Here is a 22,970-nt window from a genome sequence, read left to right on the forward strand (position 1 = left end):
AAGCCAACTTTTTCACTCTCCTCTTTCACATTCATAAAGACCCTCTTTAGTTCTTCATTTTCTAACATAAGGGTGGTGTCATCTGCATATCTGAGGCTTATTGGTATTTCTCCTGGCAATATTATCCCCGCTCGTGCTTCATTCAGCCTGGCATTTAGCATGATGTACTCTGAATATAAGTTAAATAAGCAGGGTGACAATATAAAACCTTGACTTACTCCTTTCCCAATTTGGAACCAGTCTGTTGTTCCATGTCTGGTTCTAACTGTTGCTTCTTGACCTGCAAAGAGATTTCTCAGTATGCAAGTAAAGTAGTCTACAATTCCCATCTCTTGAAGACTTTTCCAGGTTGTTTTGATCCACACAAAGGCTTTGGCATAGTCAATAAAGCAAATGTTTTTCTGGAATTCTCTTGCTCTTTTGATGATCCAGTGGATGTTGGCAATTTAATCTGTGGTTCCTCTGCCTTTTCTATATCCAGCTTGAACATCTGGAATTCACAGTTCACGTACTGCTGAAGCCTGACTTGGAGAATTTTGAGCATTATTTTGCTAGTATTTGAGAAAAATGCAATTGTGTAGTAGTTTGAACATTCTTTTCCATTGCGTTTCTTTAGGATTGGGATGAAAACTGATCTTTTCCAGTCCTGTGGCCACTGCCGAGTTTTCAAAATTTTCTGGCATATTGAGTTCAGCCCCTAACAGCATCATCTTTTAGGATTTCATGTACTCAGTGACTGCTAATTTATATGTAGCCATATAAATACCAGTATGTTCTGGTCACCCTTAGTGAAAGAGTTTTATTAAACTCTGAAAGAGTAATAGTCTCTTTAACTTAAGGGTGAATTCTAGTTGAAAGAGTTACTTACAAGGAGATTCTTTATAAATTATAAATGTGGCCATGGATCTTGCCTTTACATATCAAACAAGTCTTATTTAAAATACAAGGTGTTATTTTATGCAAATGAGAATGTCACATTAAGCTGGAAATGTTTTCATCTTTTTGCCTTTGAAAAAAATCTAATATCAAAATCCAGTTTTACCTCTAGAGATGATTATGTGAGTCTATTTTTCTCTGAGTTCATAATTTCCAGATGGTATTTATTTTTCCTTTCTCACATCCTAATTCCAATTTAGACTTTCTATAGCTTTAGACAAGTGTTATGTTTAACAAATTCCAATACACACAGCACAAAAAGAAGGATTCGTGAATAATCATAATAAGCATTCTAATTTAAGAGAAGGACAAGTTTTTCACAAAGGTGTTGCTGAAAGTGAAGAAGAGAACTCCTGACACTCCCAAAGCTGAAAGCAAAAGAAAGGACGAGAAGGCAGTACTCAAAGGCTTTCGCAGACACAAATAAAACTGGAAGCCTACATGTCACCCACCTTCTAGAGACCCAAGTCAGTGCAGCTCTGATAGCAGCCCAAATATCCTTGGAAGTTCACCCCCAGGGGAAACAGTCTTGTCCACTACACCAGCACCAAGTTCCCCTGATTGCTAGGTCAGCCATGTAGAAAGCAGCTAACAAGAAACAAGATGCATCATGATGACAACCCCAAGAGCACCAGATCCAGGCGGCTGTGGAAAGCCCTATGACATGGACATGGCCAATATCAGCACCCTTATCAAGCTTGAATTTCGCAATAAGGAGTTCATGATCTGAGCCACAGTCAGCTCCTGGTCTTGTTTTCGCTAACTGTATACAGCTTCTCCATCTTTGGTTGCAAAGAATATAATCAATCTGATTTCGGTGTTGACCATCTGGTGATGTCCATGTGTAGAGTCTTCTCTTGTGTTGTTGGAAGAGGGTGTTTGCTATGACCAGTGCATTCTCTTGACAAAACTCTATTAGCCTTTGCCCTGCTTCATTCCGTGTTCCAAGGCCAAATTTGCCTGTTACTCCAGGTGTTTCTTGACTTCCTACTTTTGCATTCCAGTCCCCTATAATGAAAAGGACATCTTTTTTGGGTGTTAGTTCTAAAAGGTCTTGTAGGTCTTCATAGAACTGATTAACTTCGGCTTCTTCAGCATTACTGGTTGGGGCATAGGCCTGGATTACTGTAATATTGAATGGTTTTCCTTGGAAACGAACAGAAATCATTCTGTCATTTTTAAGATTGCATCCAAGTACTGCATTTCGGACTCTTTTGTTGACCATGATGGCTACTCCATTTCTTCTGAGGGATTCCTGCCCACAGTAGTAGATATAATGGTCATCCGAGTTAAATTCACCCATTCCAGTCCATTTTAATTCACTGATTCCTAGAATGTCGACGTTCACTCTTGCCATCTCCTGTTTGACCACTTCCAATTTGCCTTGATTCATGGACCTAACATTCCAGGTTCCTATGCAATATTGCTCTTTACAGCACCGGACCTTGCTTCTATCACTGGTCACATCCACAACTGGGTATTGGTTTTGCTTTTGCTCCATCCCTTTATTCCTTCTATAGTTATTTCTCCACGGAGCTCCAGTACCATACTGGGCACCTACCGACGTGGGGAATTCCTCATTCAGTATCCTATCATTTTGCCCTTTGTTACTGTTCATGGGGTTCTCAAGGCAAGTATACTGAAGTGGTTTGCCACTCCCTTCTCCAGTGGACCACATTCGGCTGTGGTCCATGTGATCAGATCGCCTAGTTTCCTGTGATTATGATTTCAGTTTGTCTGCCCTCTGATGCCCCCTTGTAATACCTACCGTCTTATTTGGGTTTCTCTTACCTTGGTCGTGGAAAATCTCTTCACAGCCGCTCCAGCAAAGCGCAGCTGCTGTACCTTACCTTGGACGAGGGGTATCTCCTCAAGGCCGCCCCTCCTGACCTTGAACGCGGAGTAGCTCCTCTCAGCCCTCCTACACCAGCGCAGCCACCGCCTGTTGGACGTGGGGTAGCTCCTCTCGGCCGCCGGCCCTGGCCTCAGGCGTGGGGTAGCTCCTCACGGGCGGCACCTCTTTGCATGGTTCATTGCGCCAGGGCCTGCGTCGCTCGCGTCGCGTCTGCGCCGCCGGGGCCGGCTCCTTATTCCGAAATTCAGACTTAAATTGAAGAAAGTAGGGAAAACCACTAGACTATTCAGATATGACCTCAATCAAATCCATTATGATTATACAGTGGAAGTGACAAATAGATTTAAGGGACTAGATCTGATAGATAGAGTGCCTGATGAACTCTGGACGGAGGTTCGTGACATTGTACAGGAGACAGGGACCAAGACCATCCCCATGGAAAAGAAATGCAAAAGAGCGAAATGGCTGTCTGAGGAGGCCTTACAAATAGCTGTGAAAAGAAGAGAGGCGAAAAACAAAGGAGAAAAGGAAAGATATAAGCATCTGAATGCAGAGTTCCAAACAATAGCAAGGAGAGATAAGAAAGCCTTCCTCAGTGATCAATGCAAAGAAATAGAGGAAAACAACAGAATAGGAAAAACAAGAGACCTCTTCAAGAAAATTAGAGATTCCAAGGGAACATTTCATGCAAAGATGGGGCTCGATAAAGGACAGAAATGGTATGGACCTAACAGAAGCAGAAGATATTAAGAAGAGGTGGCAGGAATACACAGAAGAACTGTACAAAAAAGATCTTCACAACCAAGATAGTCACGATAACGTGATCACTGACCTAGAGCCAGACATCTTGGAATGTGAAGTCAAGTGGGCCTTAGAAAGCATCACGATGAACAAAGCTAGTGGAGGTGATGGAATTCCAGTTGAGCTATTTCAAGTCTTGAAAGATGATGCTGTGAAAGTGCTGCACTCAATATGCCAGCAGATTTGGAAAACTCAGCAGTGGCCACAGGACTGGAAGAGGTCAGTCTTCATTCCAATCCCAAAGAAAGGCAATGCCAAAGAATGCTCAAACTACCGCACAATTGCACTCATCTCACACGCTAGTAAAGTCATGCTCAAAATTCTCCAAGCCAGGCTTCAGCAATATGTGAACTGTGAACTCCCAGATGTTCAAGCTGGTTTTAGAAAAGGCAGAGGCACCAGAGATCAAATTGCCAACATCTGCTGGATCATGGAGAAAGCAAGAGAGTTTCAGAAAAACATCTCTTTCTGCTTCATTAACTATGCCAAAGCCTTTGACTGTGTCGATCACAATAAACTGTGTAACATTCTGAAAGAGATGGGAATACCAGACCATCTGACCTGCTTCTTGAGAAACCTGTATGCAGGTCAGGAAGCAACAGTTAGAACTGGACATGGAACAACAGACTGGTTCCAAATAGGAAAAGGAGTACATCAAGGTTGTATATTGTCACCCTGCTTATTTAACTTATATGCAGAGTACATCATGAGGAACGCTGGGCTGGAAGCAGCACAAGCTGGAATCAAGATTGCTGGGAGAAATATCAATAACCTCAGATATGCAGATGACACTACCCTTATGGCAGAAAGTGAAGAGGAACTCAAAAGCCTCTTGATGAAAGTGAAAGAGGAGAGTGAAAAGGTTGGCTTGAAGCTCAACATTCAGAAAACGAAGATCATGGCATCTGGTCCCATCACTTCATGGGAAATAGATGGGGAAACAGTGGAAACAGTGTCAGACTTTATTTTTTGGGGCTCCAAAATCACTGCAGATGCTGATTGCAGCCATGAAATTAAAAGACGCTTGCTCCTTGGAAGGAAAGTTATGACTAACCTTGATAGTATATTAAAAAGCAGAGACATTACTTTGCCAACCAAGGTCTGTCTAGTCAAGGCAATGGTTTTTCCCGTGGTCATGTATGGATGTGAGAGTTGGACTGTGAAGAAGGCTGATCGCCGAAGAATTGATGCTTTTGAACTGTGGTGTTGGAGAAGACTCTTGAGAGTCCCTTATACTGCAAGGAGATCCAACCAGTCCATTCTAAAGGAGATCAATCCTGGATGTTCATTGGAGGGACTGATGCTAAGCTGAAACTGCAATACTTTGGCCACCTCATGCGACGAGTTGACTCACTGCAAAAGACTCTGATGCTGGGAAAGGTTGGGGGAGGGAGGAGAAGGGGACGACGGAGAATGAGATGGCTGGATGGCATCACCGACTCTGTGGACATGAGTTTGAGTGTACTCAGGGAGTTGGTGATGGACAGGGAGGCCTGGCGTGCTGTGATTCATGGGGTCGCGGAGAGTCGGACACGACTGAGCGACTGATCTGATCTGATCTATCAAGCTTGATGGAGAGAAGAAGGCATAGTCCCACTAGATCCTGACTGATGCTTTGGATGTCGCCAAAAGAATTAGGAATAGTATGGACTTAACAGAAGCAGAAGATATTAAGAAGAGGTGGCAAGAATACAGAAAAGAACTATACAAAAAAGTTCTTCAAGACCAAAGGTAATCACGATGTTGTGGTCACTCACCTAGAGCTTCACATCCTATGTGAAGTCAAGTGGGCCATAGGAAGCATCACTACGAGCAGAGCTAGTGGAGGTGAAGGAACTCCAGTTGAGCTATTTCAGATCCTAAAAGATGATGCTGTTAGGGTGATGCAGTCAATATGCCAGCAAATTTAAAAAATTCAGCATTGGTCACAGGTCTGGAAAAGGTCAGTTTTCATTCCAATCCCAAAGAAAAGCAATGCCAAAGAATGCTCAAACTACCTCACAATTGCACTCATCTCACACGCTAGCAAAGTAATGCTCAAAATTCTCCAAGTCAGGCTTCAATAGTACATGAACTGTGAACTTCCAGATATTCAAGCTGGATTTAGAAATGACAGAGGAACCAGAGATCAAATTGCCTATATCCATTGGATCATCAAAAAAGCAAGAGAGTTCCAGAAAAACATCTATTTCTGCTTTATTGACTATGCCAAAGCCTTTCACTGTGTAGATCACAATAAACTGTGGAAAATTCTTCAAGAGATGAGAATACCAGACGACTTTACCTGCCTCCTAAGAAATCTGTATGCAGGTCAAGAAGCAACAGTTAGAACTGGACATGGAAAAACAGACTGGTTCCAAATAGGAAAAGGAGTACATCAAGACTGCACTTGCCACCCTGATTATTTAACTTATATGCAGATTGCATCATGCAAAATGCCGGGCTGGATAAGCACAAGCTAGAATTACTATTGCCAGGAAAAATATCAATAACCTCAGATATGCAGATGATACCACACTTATGTCAGAAAGCGAACAAGAGCCAAAGAGCCTCTTGATGAAAGTGAAAGAGGAGAGTGAAAAAGGTGACTTAAAACTCAACATTCAGAAAACTAAGATCATGGCTTCTGGTCCCATCACTTCATGGCAAATAGATGGGGAAATTTTGGAAACAGTTACAGACTTAATTTCTGTGGGCTCCAAAATCACTGCAGATGGTGAATGCAGCCATGAAGCTAAAATACACTTGCTCCTTGGAAGAAAAGTTATGACCAACCTAAGCAGCAAATTAAAAAGAAGAGACATTACTTTGTCAACAAAGGTGCATCCAGTCAAAGCTTTGGTTTTTCCAGTAGTCATGTATGGATGTGAGAGTTGGAGCATAAAGAAAACTGAGTGCTGAAGAATTGATGCTTTTGAACTGTAGTGTTGGAGAAAACTCTTGAGAGTCCCTTGGACAGCAAGGAGATCCAACCAGTTCATTCTAGAGCAAATCAATCCTGAATATTTATTGGAAGGACTGATGCCGAAGCTGAAGCTCCAATACTTTGGCCACCTGATGCCAAGAGCTGACTCATTTGAAAAGACCCTGATGCTGGGAAAGACTGAAAGCGAGAAGAGAAGGGGACGACAGCAGACAAGATGGTTGGATGGCATCACCGACTCAATGGATATGAGTTTGAGTAGGTTCCAGGAGTTGGTGATGGACAGGGAAGCCTGGTATGCTACATTCCATGGGGTCAAAAGGAGTCGGACATAACTGAGTGACAGAACTGAACTGAACTGAACAGATTTAGGTTCTTCCCTGGTGGCTCAGAGGTTAAAGCATCTGCCTGCAATTCAGGAGACCCAGGTTCAATCCCTGGGTTGGGAAGATCCCCTGGAGAAGGAAATGGCAACCCACTCCAGTATTCTTGCCTGGAGAATCCCATGGACGGAGGAGCCTGGTGGGCTACTGTCACAGGGTCGCAAAGAGTCGGACACAACTGAGTGACTTCACTTCCACTTTTCACTTTCTTTCAAACTGATTTGTAACCCAGAAACAGACTCACAGACTTCAAAAATATACTCATGGCCTCCTAAGGGGAAAGGTGGAGTGGTGAGGGATAAATTAGGTGTTGAGATTAACAAACACACATTATTATATATAAAACAGATAAGCAACCAGGATCTATTGTATGGCACAGAGAACTATGCTCAGTATTCTGTAATAACCTTTATGGAAAAAGAACCTGAAAAAGAATGGACATATGTGTGTGTGTGTGTGTGTGTGTGTGTGTGTGTGAATCACTCTGCTGTACACTTGAAACTAACACAACATTGTAAATCAACTATGTGCATGCTAAGTTGCTTCAAACATGTCAGACTCTTTACAACCCTATGAACTGCAGCCCATCAGGTTCTTCTGTCCATGGAATTCTCCAGGCAAGGATACTGGAATGGGTTGCCATTTCCTTCTCCAAGGCATCTTCCCAACCCAGGTATTAAACCCGTGTCTCTTGCATTTCCTGCATTGACAGGCAAGTTCTTTACCACTATTGTCACCTGGAAAGCCACTATACTAAGTAAAGTTAAAAAGAAAAAAGCCCAAATACAACTGGCAAATTCTAAATAAATTTTTCTCCATAATAAAATGAACACACACACACATACACAAAGAAGCAACAGGGGATGGGCACAACTCTGTAGCATATACTACATATGTCAAGGTCTTCTAGCTGTGAGGTGAATGCTTTCACCAGAAACTTTTCATTCTTTGTAATTTTCCCTGAGTGCTTTTTTTCCCTTCCCTCATGTTTGTATCTAAAAGGAGTGTAGAGGAGGTCTTCACTTTCCTGGGCTGGATGGTACTAATAGTGAGCCTTTCTTTTTCCGTTTACAAGAACTGAGTTGTAGTCAGAGGTTAAAAAATTATAGATACCTGTTTGTCAATTTCTATAGATTTCACTAGCTGTGTAAGTGTCTTTTCAAAGAACTCAGAACTAGTAACTGCAATGACAATAGATATCAGTTCATATCTTTAACATGGACCTTATTTGAAAACAAAAACAAAAACCAAACAGTCTTCTCCCTACCATTAACAGGTGTTTTTCTTCTACAATGGTTAAGGGGTAAATTAGTGGTTTTTTTCTCCTTATCCCAGTCTGAGGATAAAATTTAAAATATTTGCAGTTGAGGACTATATTACAGAAGAAAGAGCACAGTTTAAAACAAGAACATAATAATATCTTCACTATCTTCCTTCCGTATTTTAATTCATTCCATTCTAGACTTTATAGTGTGCCATTTAGAATGACCTACTCTGAAATCCAATTTCAATACTATGAAGAATTTGTGTATTGTGTGATATAAAAATGACTTTTCATCTATATTAATAGTGGAGTGTATATTTATGTAACAGGATGGTATGCTAATACCTCATCAGGTATGTCTTGATCTGGGAGCTCAAGTAATTATATTAGAGCTTTACCTCTATATTTTGTGGGTGCCCTTTGAATTTCTTGCATTGAATGTGATGGTAGATGCTCTTCAAATGGAGTAAAAGATGGCCATCATGAGCTTAATGTTACTCACTATATAGAACTTCTAATCTGAAATAGAAATGACCTTTCACAAAGCTACAGATTAATTCCAAGGAATATTTGGGTTATCTTGGCTTGTAATTTTTTCCTACCCTTGTATAAGGGTTGGGAATGATATAATTCATGGTCTGTTCAAACTACAGAAAGTATTGCCTTTTTATAATTGAGCCTCAGATAAGGTTAGGAAAAGTGATTTTTTTGTTTAGTTTTATTGAGGCTTAATTGACATATAAAACTGTGAGCTATTTAAATTGTATATCACGGTGACTTGATATATATTGTGAAAAGATTCCTCCCGTCTATTTAATAACTACATTCATTACTTCAATTTTTTTTTAAATTTTGTGTGTGTGTGTGTGTCAATCTTTTAGTAACTAGGAATCAAGAATCACTAGAACAAGAAAGAATATGAAGGCACCAGTCCATAAAAAAAGGGCCTGTGTCTGAATATCTGTGTCAGTGGAAATAGCCTTAAAGAGACTGAGAAGAACTGGACCTTTATTTTTTTTTAATTTTTAAAATTAATTTTATTGCAATATAGTATGACCTAAATCAAATCCCTTATGATTATACAGTGGAAATGAGAAATAGATTTAAGGGACTAGATCTGATAGACAGAGTGCCTGATGAACTATGGACGGATGTTTGTGACATTGTACAGGAGACAGGGACCAAGACCATCCCCGAGGAAAAGTAATGCAAAAAAGCAAAATGGCTGTCTGAGGAGGCCATACAAATAGCTGTGAAAAGAAGAGAAGTGAAAAGCAAAGGAGGAAAGGAAAGATATAAGCATCTGAATGCAGAGTTCCAAAGAATAGCAAGGACAGCTTTAGCATCAGTGTTTCCAATGAACACCCAGGATTGATCTCCTTTAGAATGGACTGGTTGGATCTCCTTGCAGTCCAAGGGACTCTCAAGAGTCTTCTCCAGCACCACAGTTCAAAAGCATCAGTTCTTCGGCGATCAGCTTTCTTCACAGTCCAACTCTCACATCCATACATGACCACGGGAAAAACCATAGCCTTGACAAGACGGACCTTGGTTGGCAAAGTAATGTCTCTGCTTTTTAATATGCTATCTAGGTTGGTCATAACTTTCCTTCCAAGAAGTAAGCGTCTTTTAATTTCATGGCTGCAGTCAGCATCTGCAGTGATTTATGAAGTGTTAATTCAAATTTAAGAAACTTATTAAATTTATCATTCTAATTGGACTATTCCTCTTCAATGCTAATCAATTCAACTAAAATTTTCAATTATTTATTGAAATGATAAGATGTAGACTCATTTAAATTGACCAAAGTATTAAAGTAAAGCTTTAAATTCTTAAATTCATCAAAAATATTCTATCTAAAATAATATTCAATAGTAAACTTTTGTTGTTCTGTTAGGGAAGCACACTGACTGAAACCGCCCACCCTGGCCAGGCACCATACTAACCATTTGCATGAGTTGCTTTACAACAGAAGGCCCTGGAAAGGAACACGGAACTAATAAGCCACCACCAACTGGAAGAGTTCAGAAAGGGTCAAAAGGAGACACTACATATCTGATCACCTCTCAGAATCTTTCTCTCTGACATCCATCTTGGCTGAACAAGGCGTGCACCACCAGAAAGGACTCTGGGTCAGAATGATTGGCTAAAGCCAACCAGGAAACTAATCCCATCACCATAAAACCCTAGACTGTGAGCCATGTGGCAGAGCTGTTCTCCTGGGTTCCCTTACCTTATTGCTCTCCACCCGGGTGCCCCTTCCTAATAAAATCTCCTGCTTTGTCAGCACATGTGTCTCCTCGGATAATTCATTTCTGAGTGTTAGACAAGAACCCAGTTTCAGGCCCTGGAAGGGGTTCCCCTTCCTGCAACAGTTCAGTCGCTAAGTTGTGTCTGACTCTTTGTGACCCCACGGACTGCAGCATGCCAGATTTCCCTGTCCTTCACCATCTCCCAGAGTTTGCTCAAACTCATGTCCTTTGAATCAGTGATGCCATCCAACCATCTTGTCATCTGTCTCCTCCTGCCTTCAATCTTTCCCAGCATCAGGGTCTTTTCCAATGAGTCACTTCTTTGCATCAAGTGGCCCAAGTGTTGAAGTTTCAACATCAGTCCTTCCAGTGAATATTCAGGGTTGATTTCCTTTAGGACTGACTGGTTTGTTATTTTAAATTTATTTTTGAATAGAGACACTTATTTAGAAACTAATAAAATTATAGGTGGCATGTTATTACACCCACAGATTACATTTCAGTTTGTTAGATAAAAGAAAATGCTAGAAATAATCAGTATATAATTTCCTTTAATAATCTTCCCAAATTCAAATGTACTAAAAATTTTCCAGGTCCTTTAGAAATTGTGGCTTATGAGACAATAGGGTGTCTGAGCTATAGACTTCATTATTTCCCTGCCTCAGCATGAGGTATTACAGATGTTATTAACACCTCCACTCCTGGGAGAAACCTGGGAGGAAGTTGCCCAAAATTCTCATTAATTTTAGGAGGCGAAAATTGTGACAATCTGAATAAATAATTAGTGTTAATTGTATTTTTACACATGCTACATTTTACTACCAAAAAAAGGATGAGTTGAAGGGGAGAAGTTTAAAATACCTCTCATGCTAAATTGATCCAGTTTTATTACAAATTATTTCTCAACCAAAAAATGTATGAACAGCTACACAATCAGAAGGAAGAGAATGTTGGAGAAAATATTATTCAAATAACTGATAAACACAGAAATGCATAATCCATTTTATTTGCATCAAATCAACCTGAAGGAAAATTTATGAGTATTTCAGCATACTTGTATTTATTGAATCCTGAAATAAAACTAGCCTCTAACCATCTCAAGCATAAAAATGAAGGCTCATATACCATGTATCTAAATATTCAAAATACATAAATCAAGACAAAGCATTATATGAGATATGTTCTATCATCCTACAAAGAAAATTTCATTACAACCTGAAAGGCAAGGATGGGGTTTGGAATTCTTGGACCCATTTTATATCAGAATTGGAGACACAAGTGAAACAACCAGTGTGGACATGTGTGTAACTCCAAAGATTACTCCTCCATAGGGACCAGTAAGGCCACAGAGAAATCCTTTAAATGATAAGATACCACCTAAAAATTGATGTTTTACATCTAAATAATTTAGTTCAGAACTATGTGAGAGACAATAACAATTATACTTCAAAAGGGTTTGCTAATGGGTTAAAAAGCAAGGAGTCATCTCTAGTTTTGGTAACATGACTCTGGTTTATAATTCTATCATTCTAACTATACTGGAGAAACCTCTAGAAAATTTTGAAGTATTGTCAAAATTTTTAAAGCCTATTATGAGTGGCATGATCTAGAAAGCATATAGATTAATACCTAGAGAAATGGAGATAAAAGAACAACCCAAAATAAATGTGACTACATCTAAATAAAACTAAATTTAAGAACACAAAAAAAGACATAAATTGAAGGTCTAATCAGGCAGTGGAATCAGTGCCAAATAAGACAAAGATACTAGCTGAAAGGCTCCACAACTTGACTCTAGTGTTAAGGAGAAGTAAGGGAATATTTGTACATAATCAAACTTTTTGAAATATTAATTGAAACCATGCACACAGCTGGAGAGAAAAGAACATCTTCCTGAGGTCAAAGCTTAAAAACTAGTTATTAAGATTTTTAAAACATAAGGTGTAAATTATGACTTTCAGTTCAGCTCAGTCGCTCAGTCGTGTCTGACTCTTTGCAACCCCATGAATCACAGCACGCCAGGCCTCCCTGTCCATCACCAACTCACAGAGTTCACCCAAACTCATGTCCATCGAGTCGGCGATGCCATCCAGCCATCTCATTCTCTGTCGTCCCCGTCTCCTCCCAACCCCAAACCCTCCCAGTATCAGACTCTTTTCCAGTGAGTCAACTCGGTGCATGAGGTAGCCAAAATATTGGAGTTTCAGCTTTAGCATCAGTCCTTCCAACGAACATCCAGGATTGATCTCCTTTAGAATGGACTGGTTGGATCTCCTTGCAGTCCAAGGGACTCTCAAGAGTCTTCTCCAACACCACAGTTCAAAAGCATCAGTTCTTTGGCGATCAGCTTTCTTCACAGTCCAACTCTCACATCCATACATGACCACTGGAAAAACCATAGCCTTGACTAGACGGACCTTGATTGGCAAAGTAATGTCTCTGCTTTTAATAGACTATCTAGGTTGGTCATAACTTTCCTTCCAAGGAGTAAGCGTCTTTTAATTTCATGGCTGCAATCAGCATCTGCAGTGATTTTGGAGCCCCCCAAAATAAAGTCTGACACTGTTTCCACTGTTTTTCCATCTATTTCCCATGAAGTGATGGGACCAGATGCCATGATCTTTGTTTTCTGAATGTTGAGCTTCAAGCCAACCTTTTCACTCTCCTCTTTCACTTTCATCAAAAGGCTCTTTAGTTCCTTTTCACTTTCTGCCTTAAGGGTGGTGTCATCTGCATATCTGAGTTTATTGATATTTCTCCCAGCAATCTTGATTCCAGCTTGTGCTTCTTCCAGCCCAGCGTTCCTCATGATGTACTCTGCATATAAGTTAAATAAGCAGGGTGACAATATACAACCTTGATGTACTCCTTTTCCTATTTGGAACCAGTCTGTTGTTCCATGTCCAGTTCTAACTGTTGCTTCCTGACCTGCATATAGGCTTCGCAAGAGGCAGGTCAGGTGGTCTGGTATTCCCATCTCTTTCAGAATGTTCCACAGTTTATTGTGATCCACACAGTCAAAGGCTTTGGCATAGTCAATGAAGCAGAAAGAGATGTTTTTCTGGAACTCTCTTGCTTTCTCCATGATCCAGTGGATGTTGGCAATTTGATCTTTAGCAGCACTAAAATGACACTAGATCCACACTCCTTCAGGTGCAAGTTTACTAGCAGGAATTTTAAGCTGCTAGTCTCTGGAACTTTCAGCTTTCTTCTATTAACATGACCTTCTCTTGTGTTACTCTGCTCTCTGTTCTGCAACATTCCTGAAAAGTATTGATGGGAAAATCTAATGTGAACTTGCCTGACAATCTGAAACTGAACAGTGATCTTCTAGCTACTCCACTGTTGCTTGGGGAAAAATCATTAAGAGATAAGTTTCACCTTTCAATAAATGTGGCATCACCAATGAGCTTGATGACACAGAAAATTGTATCTATATCAAAAAAGTGTAATCAGCAAGCACCATCGGCTCAACAAACATGAGTTTGATCATGGCACACTCCAAGAGATAGTGAAGGACAGAGGGACCTGGCGTGCTGCACTCCATGGGGTCACAAATAGTCACACATGACTTAGAGACTGAACAAAAAATCAGTCAGAAAGTTATTTTAAAGAGATGGACTTTGTGCATGTCTTTTAGAAACACTTAATTTATGTATATTTTCTTTTTTTTTTTTGCAGAAAACCCTGAATAACTCAAATAAAAGACCACATCCTTTGTGTATAAAATAAGGAAAATACATGAGTAGTGAAAAAGCATTATTATATCGTTCAAATGAAGACATGTTTCCTTCTGTAATGTACAGGAAATAATAGCACATCCTAAAATTGGATTCATTTTAGAGTTAATGAGATAAATAACACCTTATTGCCAAATTCAGACTTAAATTGAAGAAAGTAGGGAAAACCACTAGACCATTCAGATATGACCTCAATCAAATCCCTTATGATTATACAGTGGAATTGACAAATAGATTTAAGGGACTAGATCTGATAGATAGTGTGCCTGATGAACTCTGGAAGGAGGTTCGTGACATTGTACAGGAGACAGGGACCAAGACCATCCCCATGGAAAAGAAATGCAAAAAAGCAAAATGGCTATCTGAGGAGGCCTTACAAATAGCTGTGAAAAGAAGAGAAGCAAAGGAGAAAAGGAAAGATATAAGCATCTGAATGCAGAGTTCCAAAGAATAGCAAGGAGAGATCAGAAAGCCTTCCTCAGCGATCAATGCAAAGAAATAGAGGAAAACAACAGAATAGGAAAAACAAGAGATCTCTTCAAGAAAATTAGAGATTCCAAGGGAACACTTCCTGGAAAGATGGGCTTGATAAAGGACAGAAATGGTATGGACCTAACAGAAGCAGAAGATATTAAGAAGAGATGGCAAGAATACACAGAAGAACTGTACAGAAAAGATCTTCACGACCAAGATAATCACAATAACGTGATCACTGACCTAGAGCCAGACATCTTGGAATGTGAAGTCAAATGGGCCTTAAAAAGCATCACTACGAACAAAGCTAGTGGAGGTGATAGAATTCCAGTTGAGCTATTTCAGTCTTGAAAGATGATGCTGTGAAAGTGCTGCACTCAATATGCCAGCAGATTTGGAAAACTCAGCAGTGGCCACAGGACTGGAAAAGGTCAGTCTTCATTCCAATCCCAAAGAAAGGCAATGCCAAAGAATGCTCAAACTACCGCACAATTGCACTCATCTCACACGCTAGTAAAGTCATGCTCAAAATTCTCCAAGCCAGGCTTCAGCAATATGTGAACCGTGAACTCCCAGATGTTCAAGCAGGTTTTAGAAAAGGCAGAGGAACCAGAGATCAAATTGCCAACATCCGCTGGATCATGGAGAAAGCAAGAGAGTTCCAGAAAAACATCTCTTTCTGCTTCATTGACTATGCCAAAGCCTTTGACTGTGTCGATCACAATAAACTGTGGAACATTCTGAAAGGGATGGGAATCCCAGACCACCTGACCTGCCTCTTGCGAAGCCTATATGCAGGTCAGGAAGCAACAGTTAGAACTGGACATGGAACAACAGACTGGTTCCAAATAGGAAATGGAGTGCGTCAAGGCTGTATATTGTCACCCTGCTTATTTAACTTATATGCAGAGTACATCATGAGGAACGCTGGGCTGGAAGAAGCACAGCTGGAATCAAGATTGCCGGGAGAAATATCAATAACCTCAGATATGCAGATGACACCACCCTTAAGGCAGAAAGTGAAGAGGAACTCAAAAGCCTCTTGATGAAAGTGAAAGAGGAGAGTGAAAAGGTTGGCTTGAAGCTCAACATTCAGAAAACAAAGATCATGGCATCTGGTCCCATCACTTCATGGGAAATAGATGGGGAAACAGTGGAAACAGTGTCAGACTTTATTTTGGGGGGCTCCAAAATCACTGTGGATGCTGATTGCAGCCATGAAACTAAAAGACGCTTGCTCCTTGGAAGGAAAGTTATGACCAACCTTGATAGTCTATTAAAAAGCAGAGACATTACTTTGCCAACCAAGGTCCGTCTAGTCAAGGCTATGGTTTTTCCAGTGGTCATGTATGGATGTGAGAGTTGGACTGTGAAGAAAACTGAGCCTTGAAGTATTGATGCTTTTGAACTGTGGTGTTGGAGAAGACTCTTGAGAGTCCCTTGGACTGCAAGGAGATCCAACCAGTCCATTCTAAGGGAGATCAATCCTGGGTGTTCATTGGAAGAACTGATGCTAAAGCTGAAACTGCAATACTTTGGCCTCCTCTTGCCACTAGTTGACTCACTGGAAAAGACTCTGATGCTGGGAAGGATTGGGGGCGGGAGGAGAAGGGGACGACAGAGAATAAGATGGCTGGATGGCATCACCGATTTAATGGACATGAGTTTGGGTGAACTCTGTGAGTTGGTGATGGACAGGGAGGCCTGGCGTGCTGTGATTCATGGGGTCGCAAAGAGTCAGATATGACTGAGTGACTGAACTGACTGAATTGAATATATTCTATATACAAGCGTTATGGAATGCCTTGCTCTTTGAAGAGTATGACTATTAGCAATGAGTTGTTGACCTTAAGCTCTTGTAGAAAGACAGGTAAAAACAACCTGCTTATAAGTTATGTCATGAGTTTCAACACTGCATTCTTTAGATGTCTGCATAAGTTTTCTGCCCTCCTTTCGATCTTGACACGTTTTTAATTCACTGTCTGGGACAACCTCAATCAGTCAGATTCACAGAAAATCTGACTAACCTTGTATCAAAAAACAATGGTGTAGTTACCGATGGACCTTAAGTTGCCATATTAGAAAGATGGAGATCAATATTAAGATGAATGTAAATGATGTAAAATAGGTTTAAAAATTTTAGATGAGTGCTAATGTTATTAATAAATATTTGAAATTAGTGGTAAAGAGCCACCTGCCAATGCAGGAGACATAAAAGATGTGGATTCGATCACTGGGTTGGGAAGATCCCCTGGAGGAGAGCATGGCAACCCACTCTACTATTCTTGCCTGGAGAGTCCCCATGGCAAGAGAAGCCTGGCAGGCTACAGTCCATAGAATCACAAAGAGTCAGACACAACTAAAGTGACAGCACGCTTACCCCATATTGTTAAGATCATGTTATCTCAAGGTTATAAATTATCTTGCTTTTCTTAATGAAAATATGCAATATTTTTAATGGAAGGTTGTCTACTCTAACTGGAAATTAAAAAAAAAAAAAAGAACAATTTGTTGACTTAAAAAAATAATCACAACCTAAAAGTTAAGAGCTATGTTTTAGTCAGTGGAAATTTTTCAGACATAAGCCTGGAGGCAGCATTTCAAGGCCCTGAGAGACCTGCTCCAAGAAAGCGGGGTGAGGGCTAGGTAGGAGTCAGATTATATAGAAGTTTGAAACAAAGGGCAGGTAGTATGAAACATCAACAGTATTTTTGTGAATTAAAGAAAACCAGATATCTCAAGTTAAGGAATTCAGTGCTTTTCTATGTATGCTCATGTTCATGCTTAGTCGCTCAGTCGTGTGTGACTCTCTATGACCGCATGAATGCAACCCGCCAGGCCTCCATGTCCCTGAGGATTCTCCAGGCAAGAAGACTAGAGTGCATTGCCATGCCCTCCTCTAGGGGATCGTCCCAATTCAGAGATCGAACCCTGGTCTCCTGCATTGTAGGCAAATTCTTTACCATCTGAGTTACTAGGGAAGCCCTTTCTTTGTATGGGAATATGCAAGAGTCTAAGCTCACTGAAATCATTCCTTTCATATCATCTCAGCTATCTGGGCCAGTATCCTGTGTTTGCACAGCCTGAGCTTCCTTGGGGCTCCTGGGTAGGGAGTGACTGAAGCCTGATGGCTGCTGATCACAGGGATTCTTCTCCTTCTTAGGGGTCATGGGGGGCTGGAATCGCTGATGACTGTGACATCCTTGCTTATTGATATGGCAGGAAATATTCCATTTATCACATTTCATGGCATTTTTGCTACTTCATTGTCTTACATTTATAACCCCCTATGTGCATGCCTGTTCACTTCACTTATGTGCATGCCTGTTTTTAATAAGTTACTTCAGTAGTGTCCGACTCTTTGTGATCCAGTGGACTGTAGCCAGCCAGGCTCCTCTGTCCATGAGATTCTCCTTGCAAGAGTACTGGAGTGGGTTGCCATTTCTTTCTCTAGGGGATCTTCCCTACCCATGGATGGAACCCGAATCTGTCTCCTGCATTGGCAGGTTGGTTCCTTACCACCAGAGCCAATTGGGAAGCCCTAAGCAAGTACATGTCAGGTGGCTCAGTGGAAAAGAATCTGCCTGTCAATGCAGGAACCACAGAAGACATAGTTCGATCCCGGAATCATGATGATCCCCTGGAGTAGGAAATGGCAACCCACTCCAGTGTTTTTACCTGGGAAATCCTATGGACAGAGGAGCCTGGTGGGCTGTAGTCCATGGGTCACAGAGAGTTAGACATGACTGAGTGACAGAACTTGAACACACATATCTATGTATCTAAGTAGTATCTCTCTTGATCTAGAAGAGAAAACTCCTAGCTATTAATTTGATTTTTCTATGATACAGTAATATTCTTTAAAATGATATTTTCATGGCCTTCAGATTTTAAGAGCATGAAATTTACCAGTTACATTAATTTGCAAATGCATTCACTCAAACCAAAAGGTATACTTCTCCATACAGTTTAATTATCTCTATACTGTAAATGTATAAAATATTTAGATCATATATGAAAGTAATGACAGAATGATTAAAGCATATAAATTGTCTTTTCAATTTTTAGACATTCCTTGCTATAGGTGACTCTGGTATGAACATTTATTCCATGTTGATTTACTTGGATCATTTGGGACTAACTGTCAGCTGGAATAATGACAATTTTTGTGGTCAATGTAGAAAATCACAGAAAAAGCATTTTATCTTGCTTGACTCATTGTATACCAATCACCATAGTATATTAATTTGATCTGATAGGAATACTGTAATAGGAACAGAACAGAAGCTACAACTGCAGCTGCTCATTAGTTTTCAGCATTTCATCAAATTTTCCTAGATTTTGCCATAGGCAAAACTGGGGAGTTAAATATGGAAGCAATGGGAATAATCATATCCACATCTCAAATATATCAATGTGATCCAAGCTTTCACTAATTTCATAAGCATATATATTTTAAGTAGATAAATATAAATATATATATATATATTTATATACACACACACATATACATATATATGTTAGTTGCTCAGTCTTGTCCAACTCTGCAGTCCTGTGGACTATAGCCCACCAGTCTCCTCTGTCCATGGGATTTTTTTCAGGCAAGCCTAGTCGAGTGGGTAGCCATTCCCTTCTCCAGGGAATCTTCCCCACCCAGGGATCAAACCTGGGTCTCCTGCATTACAGGCAGATTCTTTACATCTAAGCCACCAGGGAAGCCCACATATTATATGTAAATTTTTGTTTGATGTGTACTGAAATCCTTAATCCTCATTCGCTTCTGCCTACCTCAGTAGCCTTTTTTCTCTGAATCATGAATTCATCAAGTGATTTCTATAATTTGTTGAGTAAATCAAGGGGCGATATTCATGCAGTAACATGAACTTGAGATATAACTGAAGAAGTTAAAAAACATGACCCCCAAATTCTTTGATTGTATCCCCTTTAAGTTTACTACTGCTTCAACCAATAATACAGTGGTAAAGATCTAACTGATCTTTGAGGCCATTTGGAAAACACAGCTGGTGATTCCTATAAATCTTGGGTGTATTTCTTTTTACAGTTCAGTTACTAGAAAATTGCTCCTTTTGCATCTTGAGTTCATGTTTTTAGGCAGTTCCAGATAGAGAATGAGATGGTTGGATGGCATCACTGACTTGATGGACATGAGTTTGAACGAGCTCCAGGAGGTGACAATGGGCAGGGAAGCCCGGTGTGCAGCAGTCCATGGGATCACAAAGAGCTGGACACGACTGAGCAACTGAACTAACCAAGAGAAGTGTTCAGTCCAGAGCTACATTTAACCTACCACTGAAGCAAGACCTGAAATATTTTCTGCATCGTGCTCTGAATTCAGTGCTTCCAGTGTGGGTAGTGGTTGTGGTTGTTCCGTCACTCAGCTGTGTTCAGTTCTTTGTGAATCCATGGATGGCAAAATGTCAGGTTCCTCTGTCCTTCATTGTCTCCCAAATTTGCTCAGATTCATCTCCACTGAGTTAGTGATGCTAGTGGGTAGTGGTTACAGGTACCATTCTTGGCTCAGCTCTTAGCACTGTTCCCTTTAATCCTCTCAGACCCTTCTTCCCCCAGTTGTCATCTCCTGCAGGTGAGATCAGTTGCCTACAGAAGAAGCTTCCCCAGATCTCTGGGGTTCTCCCTTTGCACAGCTCTCTCCTTTCTGATATTCTGTTTTATGAACTCCAGCCATCTTAATCTCCCTGGAGTCTCAGCTCTGTCTCCTCAGCTCATGAAACCAATCTGAGCTTCACTTGGATCTCCCCCTCCATAAACTCTTAACAAAATGAAAAGACAACTCATGGAATGGGAGAAATATTTGCAAACAATATAAACAACACAGGATTAATTTCCAAAATAGAAAACAAAAAACCTAATTTTCTAGCTCTTTGTGACCTCTTGGACTATAACCTACCAGGTACCTCTGTCTATAAGCTTCCATTCTCTCAGGGCTTGATTTCCTGTGTTGACTGCTGACTGGCATCTGAAATGCCAATGTTTTGACTATTTCACTGTTTACTTTGGTTTTAGGTCAGAAGGTAAATCTCATCACTGCTGGTCCATGAGAGCTAGAAATGTCAGCCTTGACAGCATTCGTGCAACTCTTGATTTCACCTCCTTGATGATACACACCGATGAGAAGAAAGTGAATTATGAAAAATATTTTTATTAATAATGTTTTCAGTGAATAGGGGCATCTTACACTAAATACATTAGCAGTAAATCCATTATAATAATACATTATGAAAAAAGTATATGTGCATCTAGATTTCCTTATAAAGACAAAACTTCAAAACACATTTAGAATAGAATAAATTTTAAAATTGATATATTAATTTGTGAAATGTCATTAATTAGGCTTCATGGAAATGTTGCCACTGGTATTTTTTTCAACCTGCAGACATTTCATCCAATCCATTTTGCGTGTTTCGTTATAAAGACAATTGGAGAAGAGAGAAAAGATGGTCGTAATGTTTTAATGAATGTATGATATTAATGATTTTACATGGAATCATCTAGGAGAGGGTCACTGAAGTGGAGGAGAGAACATTCATCGTTGGAAGTGAGGAACCTAAGAGATCAACACACTGAGGTATGGTTAGATCCTCTATGTGAATTTTTAAATTCCCACAAGTGGTGACATCTATTAATATTGGGGAGAGTGATCATAAGCCAGGTGCTGTGAATTAGAGGCATCAATCATGATGAATGCCTGGAACATAAGTCCAACACCTTCCTCCTCCCAATATTGTATGTCAAAGAAATATCTAGAAATGATAATGTAAAGCAAGAAAGACATCCACCCTTATCCAAGACTAGAGATTATGGGAAATAATATAAAATTACATTATTGAGTGAGTCACAGGGATGTCGGGTTGCAAAAAAGAGTGGGAATGGAGAAGAAAGCCTAATTTTAGAAAGAGCAAAAGAGTCAAAGGGATGATTCCACAAAGTGGTTGTTGTTATTAGAAAAGTGACTTTTGACACACGTTCATTTTCAGAGGTGACATTGGGTGAATTTTCACAGGTTTCAGTGGGTGACAGTTTGTCCTGAAACCAATGTTCTCCTAGACACCCAGAGAGAACTGTCTAGTGGATGGAGAGACTGTGTAGTCAGGTGAGTCTGAAGAGATCAGTCCTGGTGGTTTTTAGTAGTAGATGTAAAACCAGCTCTAAATAAACCTTTTAGAGGGGACTGGGTCCTAAGGCAGTTTGTATTTGCAACCTGGAAGGAGCTGATGAATAAAATGGCTATTGGGTTGTAAGGAACGCCTGACATCCAATTGTATGCTAAAGTGGGGCCTACGTACCAAGCCCACTGGGGGCATTGTTGGATCTATAACCAGGTTTCACTATAAGCATAAACAACTTAGGTGTGTTAAGCACATTTTCATAGGGCACTTAGAGAAAAATTGTCAGTCATATCAAAGTCAGTTCAAGCCGCTGAAATTACATTTTGTATGCACCCCTCAAGGCATTCAGCAAGAAATAAAGATCTCTTCATTCTGGAATTTCTCTACATATGTATTTCTAAAGTGTTGCCAGAAGAAATCATAATGATTTGGATTCATTGTCCTTGTGAATGCCCCAGCTTAATATTTCAAAAGTCCTGTGAGTTATTTCCTCAACTGTGTAAAAGAAGTAGGCTATAATGTTGACAATTATAAGGAAATTATATAGTGTAACATTTTAACAAAATGAAGAATTACACCATAAAGGGTATTGCTCTTATTTTTGACAGGTTTATTCACTAGCATGCCATGTATTTTTTCCTGATGTATAAATAATTGCATTGAAAGAAGTTCTCAAGGGAAAAAAACAATTCATTTTTTAACTGTTACTCCTTCTTTTATTCAAGACCTTTTTTTTTTAGTTCCTACTATATCAATCGATGGTTGCATTAGCAATAATACAGAATCCTGATTTTGAGTTTTTACTTGCAAATCAGGAAGTAGATCAACAGACATATCAACCAAAGAAAAAAAAAATAGTCACAACCTGAAAGTAGAGAATTTTGGTGGCAAGGTTAAGGACTCTAAACCTGAGAGGCAGCATCCTCAGTAGCCCTGAGAAAACTGCTCCAAGGAGGCAGGAGAAGGAGTCAAGCTATGTACTAGTGTAACAAAGGCGGCAGGCAGTCTGAGCATCAAAGTTTATTGTTAAACAGGAAAGAAAACTAAGATAACTAAACAGATATCAAACTAAGGAATTTAACACTCTACTTTGTATGGGAAAATGCAAGCCTCTGGGTTCACTAAATTTATTCCTTTCATATACACCTCAGTTATCTGGAGCCAAATCCTGTTTTCTGTCACCATAAGGGGTGG

The 22,970-nt window shown here is 40.0% G+C and overlaps 1 protein-coding gene across 5 annotated transcripts in view; it reads left to right on the forward strand.

Annotated features, from left to right (window-relative positions):
- LOC129557813 (uncharacterized) overlaps positions 1–22,970 on the forward strand; it is a 135,254-nt gene that overhangs the window by 89,453 nt on the left and 22,831 nt on the right. For 2 of the 5 annotated variants that reach the window (XR_016039426.1, XR_016039427.1), the window contains exon 10: positions 14,096–21,760. The exons of 1 other annotated variant lie outside the window; for it this stretch is intronic. The gene's annotated coding sequence lies outside the window, so the exon portion shown is untranslated. Of the gene's footprint in view, positions 1–7,489; positions 7,579–14,095; positions 21,761–22,970 lie in introns of those variants that run through there. 2 more of the 5 variants (XR_016039428.1, XR_016039429.1) reach the window with 2 other exon arrangements.

This window comes from Moschus berezovskii, chromosome 17 (assembly GCF_049115385.1).
Source record: "Moschus berezovskii isolate FMDL1 chromosome 17, NW_MosBer_1.0, whole genome shotgun sequence".
Classification (NCBI taxonomy): Eukaryota; Metazoa; Chordata; class Mammalia; order Artiodactyla; family Moschidae; genus Moschus; species Moschus berezovskii.